Here is a 12844-nt window from a genome sequence, read left to right on the forward strand (position 1 = left end):
ACATTCAGGTCCAGACCAAAAAGGCTAGGCAGCGCCTGTATCACCTACGACAACTGAGGAAGTTCAGGGTCTCTCCAAAGATCCTCAGGATTTTCTATACAGGCGCTGTGGAGAGCATCCTCACACAGAACATGACATCGTGGTTCGGGAACAGCTGTGTGAAGGACCAAAAAGCTCTCCAGAGAGTGATCCGTACAGCAGAACGCTGCTGCAGGATTGCTCTCCCCCCGCTTCAGGACACCTACACCAGGAGATGCCGGACTAGAGCAGCGCAGATACTGAAGGACCCGTCCCATCCTGGCAACAAACTGTTCCAACTTCTGCAATCTGGTAGAAGGTTCCGCATCTTCCGGGCAAGGACAGAGAGACTCAAGAGGAGCTTCTATCCCCAAGCCATCCGGGCCCTAAACACACACACCCGCCCTCTCACATCATCTATAATTGACTGAGACAGGACTCTTCCAGACACTAAACCAAGGCACAATGTACATTTCAATTCCTTTAATTTTAAATATGTTTATATTGTCTATCCTGTAAAATAGTCAGATGTCTATTCTTATTAATGTACAGAATTCACCTGCTTGCTCCTACTACTGCACATTCACCCAATGTATATACTGTATGTATATATATATATATATATATATATATATATATGATGTTCTTCCTCTACACCCCCCCCCCACAATTTTTGCACATGTCGAGGAGCGTGTCAGGCTACATTTCACTGTGTGTTATACTTGTATAACTATGCATGTGACAAATAAAGAACCTTGAACCTGAACCTTGAACCTTACATTGTGTTGATGTAGTAAAACTTTAAATTCATTAAAAGCTGCTTTTTTTCCATTACTATTCTACATCATTTTAAAAGGAGCCAAGTATCCTTGAATTATTGAAATTATACAGATTTCACTATCAACTCAACTGTCACACCTAATTCTGTTGTTGTTCTACTCACAAAGACCACATGTTTAAAGTATATTCTGTGTGTATTGACTGCAGCTTTCTATGTGTACTTGAAAAATGTCTGGCAGCGGTGGGATTCGAACCCACGCCCCCGAAGAGACTGGAGCCTTAATCCAGCGCCTTAGACCGCTCGGCCACGCTACCACGTGCGAACCTGTTTTCCTGAAAGAGCTGTTGGTCACTTTTCTGACAGTACCTGAACGCACCGCTGCGTTAGCGCGAACATGGTTTCCTTGTTTGTGACGACAGAGCGCCAGGCAGCACAGGTCAGGAAGCACGCGGCACTTTCAGTACAGGAGGATGACCTCTGACCTTTACTACTTCTATGACAGAATAATGCTCAAAACGTGAAAGGCTCATAAATAACAGGCTGAGAGTAACATGTGCGGCAGCTACAGTAATCTGGTAACTCATTAAATACATTTTTTTCCAGTTCTGGTTATCTGAGTCAAAATCAGACGTTACCGTCACTCAAACGCGCATGTGTCAAACAGCTGCATATATGACAGAAAACGCATGTAAGCATTGTATTTTCAAATAAGACCCTTCTTTTTTATAAAGCACCGACTGTGTTCTGAACAAGTTTTCTCAACGTGAAAACAAAGCATCCGCATTTCACGCGTGAGCTTGTTCATTTTCCTGTGCTTTGTCTGTGCAGCAACGGAGGTTTAGTGAAATTATGGCACATTTGCCTTCTGAAGTCACTCTTCCAGTTTAGGGAGTTACAGCATCTAATGCTAATGTCACCACTTGGACCACTTTGGACTTCACTTTCCACATCTGCTCCAGCTGTTCCTTCAGCCCCTGGTACGCCTCTATTTTCTTGTGCCGCTTCTTCCTGATGTTGCTGTCCGCTGGGATTGCCACATTTATCACCACTGCGGTCTGCTTCTCCTTCTCAAACACCAATATGTCTGGTTGTCAGTCTGGTTTAAGTCCCACAGGACCTTACCTCCATCAGCTTTGTCTCCCACCAGGAGTTGGAGGCTTCTAATTTGGGGCAAGTTTTTCAAAATATTTCTTTCTCACAATATATACTCACTACTTCACTAGCACTTACATCACAATACTTTACATCATCATTATTACTAATAGTAATAGTGGTTAAATAATTTAATAATTTACATGGAAAAGAATAAAAGAAAATGATTTCTAAGTATATTTACATAATTATTGGTTGGAATTTCCAGTAGAAAATTTCAGTGTCTTTTCTGCTATTTTGCTAAGATTTTATAAGAATACAAACCAAATACTCCACTTTTCTCAGTTGTGCATCTATAGCTCATAGTTAATCATGCGAGTGAAAGATAACTGCCACAGCGTGAAACCCCATGCTGCTCTGGGCAAATCTGGCATGTCTGGAGAAGGAGTTTGCCACAGTGACCAATAGGTGGAGGTGGAGGTTTGGGAAATTAGCCAGTTCATACTACAGCTCTTATTTCATTCTACTGAAGCTAGAAATGAAAGTTTTTGTCAATTACTCTCAAATTTTTTACAGCGTTTGTAAAACAAGATGCATTTCCCCAAACAGCTCATACAATCAGTCGCAAAACATTGCAACTAATGTGAAAAAGGTTGTAATTTAAAAACCTTTAACTGTTTATCAAAACAAACTATCTGCATTAAACTATAACACTGGTCAGCGGGTTTTTTTCAGAGATGAAATGTGACATTTCTTATTGACTTTGCTGAATCCAAATATAACAATTTAAATGCATGATTGACGGTTTCCCACGATGTTGAACTTTTTACATTTCACACTTATATACGTTCTAACATTTTAAAATAAATTAAAAAAAACAGTTCCACGTAGAGACAAAATTACACCACAATACAAAGCAGCGTTGTTCAAGTTCGGTTCACACAAAGGGTCTGTTAACGGTAAATTTATCTGGGCTCCAGCCTGCCAGGCCAGACCAGCATGTTGTGTTTAGGTGGGATAATGTTATGACATGTAACATGACATGTTGGTTTCTTCTTCTTGGCTGCATGTCTCTCTGTAGATCTTCACAACCAAACTTAGTTCATCACTTAACAATGTGGGGCACCAACAGTGAAAATGCAAATGTTTAATTTGCATGTCATTGGTGCGCACTCTGGGAGTCACGTCACTTAATATATTTTTTAAAAAATCACGCAACTTTACTCTGCAGCATTACACATTTTCTGCTACTGGGAAGGACAAATTTAAGGTCACAGTACGGGTCAAAGGTCAAACAGAGAGAATATATTTAAATTTGATATTTGCTTGTGATGCTTGATACCTCCACCTGGGCCACTACTGTCAAAATTCAGGGCTTTACTTTATTTATTTATTTATTTATTTCAGAATCACTGACTTTTTTTTACCCACATGTCGCCAGGTGTTGAATTCTGCTGTGCAGAAGTAACACAAACCTTTTAAGGATTTTGCATGTTGTTTTAGGAAAAACTTTGATTTGCATAAATCTGTAAAGATTTAAATTAGTTTCCAGCTCATGTAAATATCGCAGGATGGTTAAACTTGTGGTAACATTTTGTCTCCTTGCTGTTTTTCCTAATAACAGCCAGGGGTCTGACCTTGATTTTCCTGCTTTTTTGTGGTTTCTTTACCACAGTGACTTCTTTCTAATGCCTTATCCAACAATTGGATTGTTCGCACTAGATCAGTCTGCTCTAAATGGAAGCCAAGCCAGTAAAGGTTGACATAAGAGTTTATATTTCCTATACTGCCTCATCAGTTATCCTTGTTAGGGTATACTTTTTACTACTGAGCATTTCTCCTTCTTTGTTAGTGTCTGCACATGTTTCAGCACATTCAGGCAAATAATTAGGCACAACTGTCAATCCTTTGAACAGTTACTGCCTGTATAATACGTATGTTTAAATGAAATTGCATGTGACATGAGAAGCTACTTTCAGCTGCCTCCTTCTTCGTCACAAGAGGTCACCACAGCAGGTAGCTCTGCATATTTGGCTTGGCAGGGTTTTTACAGCAGATGTCCTTCCTGATAGATCCCTCAAAGGGATTTGTGTTTCCTCCCAGGATCAAACCAGAGAGTTTTCACTTGGTAGGCAAACATTTAAACCAGTAAGGTGAAGAGTCCATCTAGTATTCAAAATCTGAATGAACATGGAGGAGCTGCTCAGGTAAAGAGGAAGCAAGACTATAGATTCTTCATTGCTTTTACTGCAGGAGGGGATTTATGAGGACTGACTGTCAGTCGCTGAATGGAGTGACAGACATTACAGTTATTTTCTTGTTGTAATACACGGTTGCATATTTTATTTCCACTGTATATGTTTGTTTTTTGTTTTCCATATTTTTTCCATAAGTTTCTTTATCACCGCGTGAACAGACTGGTCAAAAGTAGAAGACTTATATTTCAATAAGTCTTCTTATAGAAAATACATATTTCTATAAGAAGACTTATTGAAATATAAGTCTTCTACTTGTTAGTAAATATCTGCTGTACCAAGCTACAGATATTTGTCTGAGAACACACGGCTGCTCATCGTGTGACTTGTTAAGGGTCACACATTATCACACTTTGGCTCCTGTGAACTGTAACGACTCGCATGATGACAGAGGGTGGGTCAACGACTCTCTGGACCAACTTCAAGGTGACAACCCCACTAGGTGTTAAATACCCAGTACTCAGAGTCACAGCCTGTCGCTCCACGTAACCACACACTCTCAGTTATCTCCCTTGAAAAATATCAGGGAGGGACTGCTATGTATGCGGCACTCGTCTGCATCTTCCTATATTCTGATGCCTCTCACCGCCACACATACTGGCTCCTCATCCATGGGCAGACGGTAGCCCTGGTAAAATATTTATATGCAGGTTCCTGCTTGTTGCAGTTTTTCGCTGTTGCTTTGGCTTCGTTCTCAAATTGCGTTTAAAGTTATCGAAAACATAAGAAATGCTTCACGGCGTTTCATTCAAACTGAGGATTTTTCATTGTTATTGCTTGGAAATGTTTTAAGACATTAACACAAGTGACTTAATATACTGTCTACAGTTTACATGTGGGCAAAGTAGAAGTATTGTTTTTAAGCAAATGCAATATTTGTGTTGTGTTTTCCACATTAATAAGACTTTTGACTTTAAAGACTGATGTCCCAGAAATTAAAGGTGGTATTATTGTGCAGCTGACATCTAAGATCCTGACAGATGAATCCTCCAACAAATAAACAACAAATAAAGTTGTTGTTTTTTCCTGTCATTGTAACTGTAGTTGATTATAATGTGTGACCACTGAGGGAAAAGTATTCCCCTCACAGTGTAAGGGTGCTTTGTATAAACTAAACCTGAGACTGAAGAAGTCACTTGGGCGAGTGATGAAACGTTTCTCCCACAAAACGCTACGACCAGATGAACAGAATCAACTTTTGGAGATTTACTTACCTGGATGATTGAGAATGCATCAAGATGTACAAAGTAAACATGCCAGTGAAATCAGCACCTGAAGAATATTCACTCAGGAAATCCTGCATGATTCTGACTTCATCTCCTCACAGTTTAAACACATTGGTTTACACATCGCTGAAATAATTTGGGATTTTGGTGAAAGTGACTTTCTTTAGTTACACTAAAAAATAAATCTTGACAGATGATTAACTATCCTGGCAACGCTGCATTTAAAGTGAAAAAAAAAATGGGAAAAGCTGCTTCAGAATTGAGAACATCAACATTTTTAGCAAAAAATGTGCAAAAGCTGCTTGTTTTAAATACTTCTGACTTTCACCTGGGGGCTCTGCAGACGACATAATGTGCATGTGATGATTTCCACAGACTGCTACTTCTCTGCTGAGAGGAAACAATCTATTTGGATCACAAACACATATACAAATTCCTCTTAATTCTCAAGTAAAACCTTGTCCTCATGAGTTCAGCATGTGGAGAGTTTTCACTTTGGGGCACAGTAGCAACATTCTCCTCAGAAAAATAATAATCTGGTGCAGTAGGCATTCGATGTCAGTGATGACACTCCTTTATTATTGTTAAAAGTTCATTTGAGACGAGAATAAAAGGTTTTGAGCAAGCTTCCACATTTTGCAGGTTAACTACAGTGTTTCCTGTACATATGAACAGTTTGGGGTACTGATTGTGTACTGGGTTTTTGCTAAATGTAAGGGTCTTCAGCTGTTAACTATGGTTACATATCATCTATGATCAGCTCTTCTATATCTGGAGCATACGCTCTCAAATCCCAAAAGACTCTGTTTATCAGTATTTGTAGTTTATGACATCATACTGGTGAGTAAAGGGTGGTGAAGTAATTCTTAATACCATGAACTGCCTTTCCAAATAAATTTTAATCTCATTGATCAGACGTTTTGAAGCCGACTGAAGGGTCGCCGCCTCAGTACTTTTCCACATGTTGGCGTTGACTAGAATAAGGCCAGCCCAAAACAAAAGGGTTAATTATTAGACTCTGGATTGTTGACTCTGGGAATTCTTGGTTTGGTGGGATATGAAATGGCCACCGACACAAGCCCACCCACTTTTCCATAATGCAAATAAAGGCCCTGTGTATGGGGGGTTCTCTCTCTCTCAGTAACCTCCCCAGCGCAGATGGCCCAGTCTCTAAACCCCGCCCACAGTCTTTTGTCTTCAGGGAATCTGTCTCTTGGCTGTTAGTAGAAAAACTATTTATTTCATGTGTCAGTAGGGGGCGCGACAAAGCCTACTGAGGCCCCATACTCACTGTAACAAGCAGGTCTTCTTTTATTTTTGGATGCATAGCCACGGCAGAAACACAGAATTATAAACAGGACCTGAACAGAAACTATTCGACTACATTTTCTTTTGTTTTGTCTTTAAATATGCACAGAGACCAGCATATGAGGGGATACTAAAAAGCAAGCTGCCCCCCCTCCCACTACCACCCACACATATATATATATATAAACGTTCACGCGCACAACTGTGAAGCTCAGTAATGCTCTGTGCATACATACATAGATATATAGACAGGCACAAACCAAGAATATCAAGACAAGGACAGATGAGACCAAACTTGAAAGGGTGAAGAGCAAAGTAAATGAAGATAGAAGAGAAAGGATGAGGAGGAGAGAGGTGAAAGATGAGGCAGCAGGGAGACACAGAGAAGCAGAGGGGAGGAGGATGAGAGAGGGAATCAACAGATGCAGTGTGGAAAGGACCGAAGGAGAATGGTGGATGAGAACGAGGCCTCTTTCAGCACAGAGAGCTCTGCAGCGTAGAACTGAAAAAGAGAGACTCGATATCCAGTTCGTGGCTGTCTCACTGTTAAAAATGCAGCACAGGATCCATATTTGACCTGAAATATCTGATATCTGCCTCCAGAATCACACGTCTATCTCTATTCACTGGGAATATTTAACGTTTTATTTATTTTCAGGCTACTCTCACCAGATTTGTTTTTATTATTCTCCACCCGATTAATTGTTAATGCGAATGTCTGATCGGCTGTCACGTGGAAGCACCTCAGTGCGTTTAGGCATATAGACATCGTCAAGATGTCTATATGCTGTAGGATGGGGAAGAAAGGTGATTTTAAGTGACTTTGAAGGTGGCATGGTTGTTGGTGCTAGATAGATCATCTGAATATTTCAGAAAGAGCTGGTCTGCTGGGATTTCCCCCCACAATATACTGTAGAGTTTACAGAGAACGGTGCAAAAAACAGAAAATATCCAGCGAGCAGCAGTTCTCTGGCCAGACTCCTTCAAGCAGGTAGGAAGGCAACAGTAACTCAAACAGGCACTCACTGCACCCAAGCCATGCAGAAGAGCATCTCTAAACACATAACACATCGAACTTTGAAGCAGATCGATTATAGCAGCAGAAAACCACACCTAACATCAATCCTGTTAGCTAAGAACAAGATAATGAGGGTACAATTCACACTAAAATTGGACAATAGAGGAAAAATGGTGTTGGTCTGATGAGTCCCAATTTCTGCTCAAACAATGAGATTTAGCACAAAATGACATGAAAGGCTGGGTCCAGCCTGCCTTGTATCATAGTTCAGACTTTTGGTGGTGTAATGGTGTTAGGGATGTGTTCTTAGCACACTTTTGGGCCCTTAGTACAAACTGAACATTGTTTAAACACCACAGCCATTGTTGCTGAAGATGCCCATCCCTTTATGACCACCATGTACTGTACCATCTTCTGATGGCTGCTTCCAGCAGGATAACGCACCGCATCACGAAGATCAAATCATCCGCAACTGGTTTCTTGAACATGACAAGTCACTAGTCACCGACAAATTCACATTATGGATGCACAGCTGACAAATCTGCAGCAACTGTGCGATACTGTCAGGTCAATATGGAGCAAAATCTCAGGAATGTTTCAAGCACCTTATTGGATCAGCTTTGAAGGCAAAAGAGGATCCAGCCCAGTGCTAGCAAGGTGTACCTAATAAAATGTCCACTGAGTGTATGTGGATCCAACACCTCTGAAATGTAAAGAAGTGCCATTTGATTGGATACCTAATAAACAGAATTTTGATAAAACTCATCAAAGCTCAGTTTCATATAAGAGCATAACTCTGGTAACAATGTCTGTTTATCAAAAAAAGTGATTATTACATATTAACATTGTTATTTAAACAACCCCCTGATAATTAAGATTTTTTTCAGTAATGTTAGGACCTCAGAGTGTTAGATTGCTTCTAAGATTGCTGTGGCTACCGATTATATCATCCCTTAAAGAACTTTTACTGACAACCCGATGAACATCACTTGTCACGGTTTGCACTGGCAGACCATATGGAGGGAGGAGGAGGACCCAAATGCAGACACTTGGAACAAAATTATAATTTAACAAAAGTCGAGCCGTTTAATTGTGGCTGGGAAAAGGTACAAAACAAAAAGCAGTTACACACTGAGGCTAAACTAACCAGAACTAAACTGGGAACAACTAAATGCTAAACAGAAGAGACAAAGAACAAAACCTTGAACATGATAAAAACCTGAACATGAAAAAACCTGGAAATATGACGAGAACTCAACAGACAACCTGAGACCGAACAAAGGAAGACAGGACTTAAATACACAGAACGGTAATGAGGGAAGTGGAAACACATGAGGAACATAGCTGACACAAATTAACACAAGGGAAACAAAACTATACACACTGAACATGGAAACACGAGACTGTCAAAATAAAACAGCAAACATAATGAGACGAAAACTGTGACGACACGAGCTTGACAATATGACATGGAAAACACAGACATGAAAGGTATAACAGACTGGGGAGACAGAATGATACACAAGGAGAGGAACATGGAACCAGATAATGGGAACGAGGCACAGACATAACTAAAAATCACATATAGAGGACAAGAGACTTACACAGGAAACAGAAAACAACAGAAGGGATCATGGATGAAACTTTAACTAAACAAAACCTAATTACACTGAAAAAAAGGCCATGTTGGATTTACTTGATTCAATAGTGGACATTGGTTGCACACAAACGTTTTGCTTTGGCAGAAACTTAAACAACTGAGTTAAATCAACACAACTTATTCATAGTCAATAAACCTGTGCATTTTGTGTTCATGAAACGTGATTGAAACATGTTTAGATTAAGTAAGTTGAGCTCTTGGAATATTTTAATCCTTCACAATTTTGTCATTTTATTTCAACACTATTCAATAACCTTTACCACAGTACTACTTGATTACTTAAATACTACATGTTGTCTTCATATTACATAATGTTCAAAAAAGTCCAGAGTCTGGTTATCATAAAAGTTGAATGGATCTACAACAACTAACATCCTCCTGTCTTTTTCCTGGTTGCATTCACGGTGAATTTAGAATCACAATAAGTTAACTCTAATAACTGCATGACTTTTAACTGTGGGAGGACACCAGAATACCCAGAGACAAACCAGTGCAAACTAGCCAGATTGTGGATTTGAACCCAGGACCTGCTTACTGTGAAACAACGGCGCTAACCACCATGTCGCCAATCCAGGGTTGACAAAAGTAGGAAAGCTATGATTGCAAGGCTTGATGCAGAATTTTCTGTACGTTTTTGTCCTTGACAGGTTAAACCACAATAAAAAGCAATAGCATACACTTTGTGTGTGTGTAGTTGTCTGCCTCTTATTACTCCAGTGATTTTCCCGCAGTTAGAAATCTCATGTGATCTTGTTAATTTCATGAGTCCAGCAACTAACCATTCTTACTAGATTGTATCATGTCATCTCCACAAGAACAAATTAAGTTGTTGAATTTCGTACAGATCCTACATGATTTTATTACGTTCAAGATAGAAACATGAAAATTTTGTGTTCAAATTACAAAGTAGACTTTTTTAATGTAACAACCACCCAATTTACTTCTTTCGGTATACCAAAAAAAGTAGAGGTGGCTGTTCGACTTGACTGAGATGGATGCCTTCCTCAAACCACGATCCAAAGAGTGCAAGACTGAAATCCCGTGCAGTGTCGCGAGATTTAACATTGCTATATCATTGACTTACTTCACTCGAACATGATATGAACAATTTAATCTACCCGCTCTGCATATCATGTAGTTTTTACACTATATAGTTACACTTAACTTTAAACCATGAGGCAATTGTGTTAAATACACGCAAGTTGCTTACATAAATCCAAGAGCTGGCCAATCCCTTTTTTCAGTGTAAGACATGCTAATAATAACACTAGAACTTACCATTACTCTAATACATCATAAGAAATCAGGCATACAAAATAAACTCAAAATGCTGGGTCGCGCCCTGACAGTCACTAACTGTACCTCTTCAGAGCCCTGGAGGCCCTTGTACCAGGCTGTATCTCTATATATTTTTTTTTTTTAAAGGACAACCCACCATTTTTCAACAAAAGATGCCAAAATGGCATCACCGGCTTACTGTGACTCAAAGGGATTTGTTGTGCTTGATTTGAGTTGCATCAGCTTTGGTGACGTTATAGTTAATAATCCAACAGATTTATTAGCAATAGTGCTTACTGACCCAGTGCTTTACACTGCAATTTAGGCTACAAAGCTGAATAAGTAGAAGTAAACGTGTCAATATGTACTAGAGCTTTTAAGTAAAAAATGTGCTGGACAGCTAAGGTGTAAAGTTTGAAATGAACAAAAGACTCAAAAGCAAACTTTAATTTGTCAGAATCAGAATACTTTATTAATCCCGAAGGAAATTAGGGCTAAAAGCAAAGTCCAAAAAGGAACCAAAAGAAACCCACAATCTTCATAAGAAGCCAGAAAAAGAGAAAATTCACCTGGGAAGATACACTGATGCTATATGAAAAAGACTAAGAGGAAGGACAGGACTGTAAATACACACAGACGATACACTGGGGCTTGGAAATAAGACGGAAAGAGACAAAGTTTAAACTAATCAAGGCAATCTGACAATCTGGAAATAAAATTCAATACCAGAGAATAAAAGAAAAGATGTTACCAAACTAAAACATGAAACTAAAGACAGACAGTAGATGCAAACAAGAAACCCCAGATTAAACATGACTCAGAGAAACCCTGGGGAGGATCGAATAACAGAATCGAGGGAGAAAACAAAACGTAAAAATATTACAAACCTGAAGTGACTCACAAGACTGACAAAGCCCAAGCAGGAAGTCAAATCCTAAAGAGTGTTATAAAAAACCCAACTCAAATAAAGCAACAACAGATGTTAAGCAGAAAGTGACATACTAACAGCATTAAACAAGAATCCAGACCTCAAAAACACAACCAATCCCAGATCCCAGCTGTTACTGGGTAAACTTTAGGGTGTTTTTTTTTTTTAGTTGAAAAAAGTCAATATTACCCAAAAAATGAGGAAACCTAAGAGATTGCCTGAGGCTCTTCAACTTCTAAGAGTGCATGAACAGTGGCTGGATCGTTCTGTTCTCTAAATATGCTAATATTATTAAACTGTGTGAGCCACGTAAGAGTCAAAAGCTGGCCATGATGCTTTTTGTGTTATTTTTTGTACTTTTTTTTATTTTAAGGGTTTGGATGAGTTGCACCCTTTTGCAGCTTTCTAGCCTTAAGCTACAGTTTGTGACTGGTACTGGATAAACTACCTCTGAGTTAAGCTGATAAACCAAGGAGGCTAAATCCATTTTTTCCACCTTAACAACGCTTTTGACCGTAAGAAAGGTGTCTCAAAAACTGAATGTTGTGTTTTTGTGCAGTTTTTCAGTAAATTATGCCCCAAAGCAGGGATCCTGACTATCTTTGGTGACTAATTTCCACCGGCATCAGACTGGAGTTTTGCATCAGTCAATACTGACACTAAATCTGCTGAGTGCAGTCATGCTCCTAACATGGCTGATAATGGATGTCAGTGTTAGTGCTTCTGCGTGTGTCTTTTTAAGTTCATCTTGTTGTATCACAGTTTATACTAAGGCCTGGAACCTACTTGTGGGGGTTTGAGCACTACATGCTGAGCACAGAGCCTCAGGAAATTAACACCTGATCTGTAAGCAGAGAGTGCTTTACAGGGGAAAAAAAGGTAAAAGTGATGAGGCCTTGAGACACGGCTGCATATCTATTATGCAAGAGTTCCTAATTTCTTGTGCACACGATGACATTGCAGATATACAGCAGGCCGAGCTGTGCAGCAGACACTCCAGTGATGTTATTGTCCTTTTAAACTCAGCTTGAATTTACATACCCTGATCCATTTCTGTGGCAAACCGATGAGGCCTCATCGCATTTCACCGTGGCACTAAAACGAGCAGAAACATTCAGTGGTCCTCCAGTACAACGGCAGCTACAACCAACCTCGGCAGGAAGAATCCTTTCTATCGCATCTGATTCTACACCTTGCATCTCTTGAGATCAGAGAGACTCGGGGGAGTCAAAGGAGGAATAGATGGAGGGATGGGAGTCAGGGGGAGGAGGGGGACTGAA

The 12844-nt window shown here is 39.7% G+C and overlaps 1 non-coding gene across 1 annotated transcript; it reads right to left on the bottom strand.

Moving 5' to 3' along the window:
• Nucleotides 1–1031: 1031 nt before the first annotated feature.
• trnal-aag (transfer RNA leucine (anticodon AAG)) lies at nt 1032–1113 on the bottom strand. The gene has a single exon. It is a non-coding gene; the product is annotated as a tRNA-Leu (tRNA).
• Nucleotides 1114–12844: the final 11731 nt, after the last annotated feature.

The sequence above is a fragment of the Aulonocara sp. 'chitande type north' Nkhata Bay genome, linkage group LG3 (genome assembly GCF_057382095.1).
Source record: "Aulonocara sp. 'chitande type north' Nkhata Bay isolate Kocher_YH1m ecotype deep benthic linkage group LG3, A_spYH_male_GT1.1, whole genome shotgun sequence".
NCBI lineage: Eukaryota > Metazoa > Chordata > Actinopteri > Cichliformes > Cichlidae > Aulonocara > Aulonocara sp. 'chitande type north' Nkhata Bay.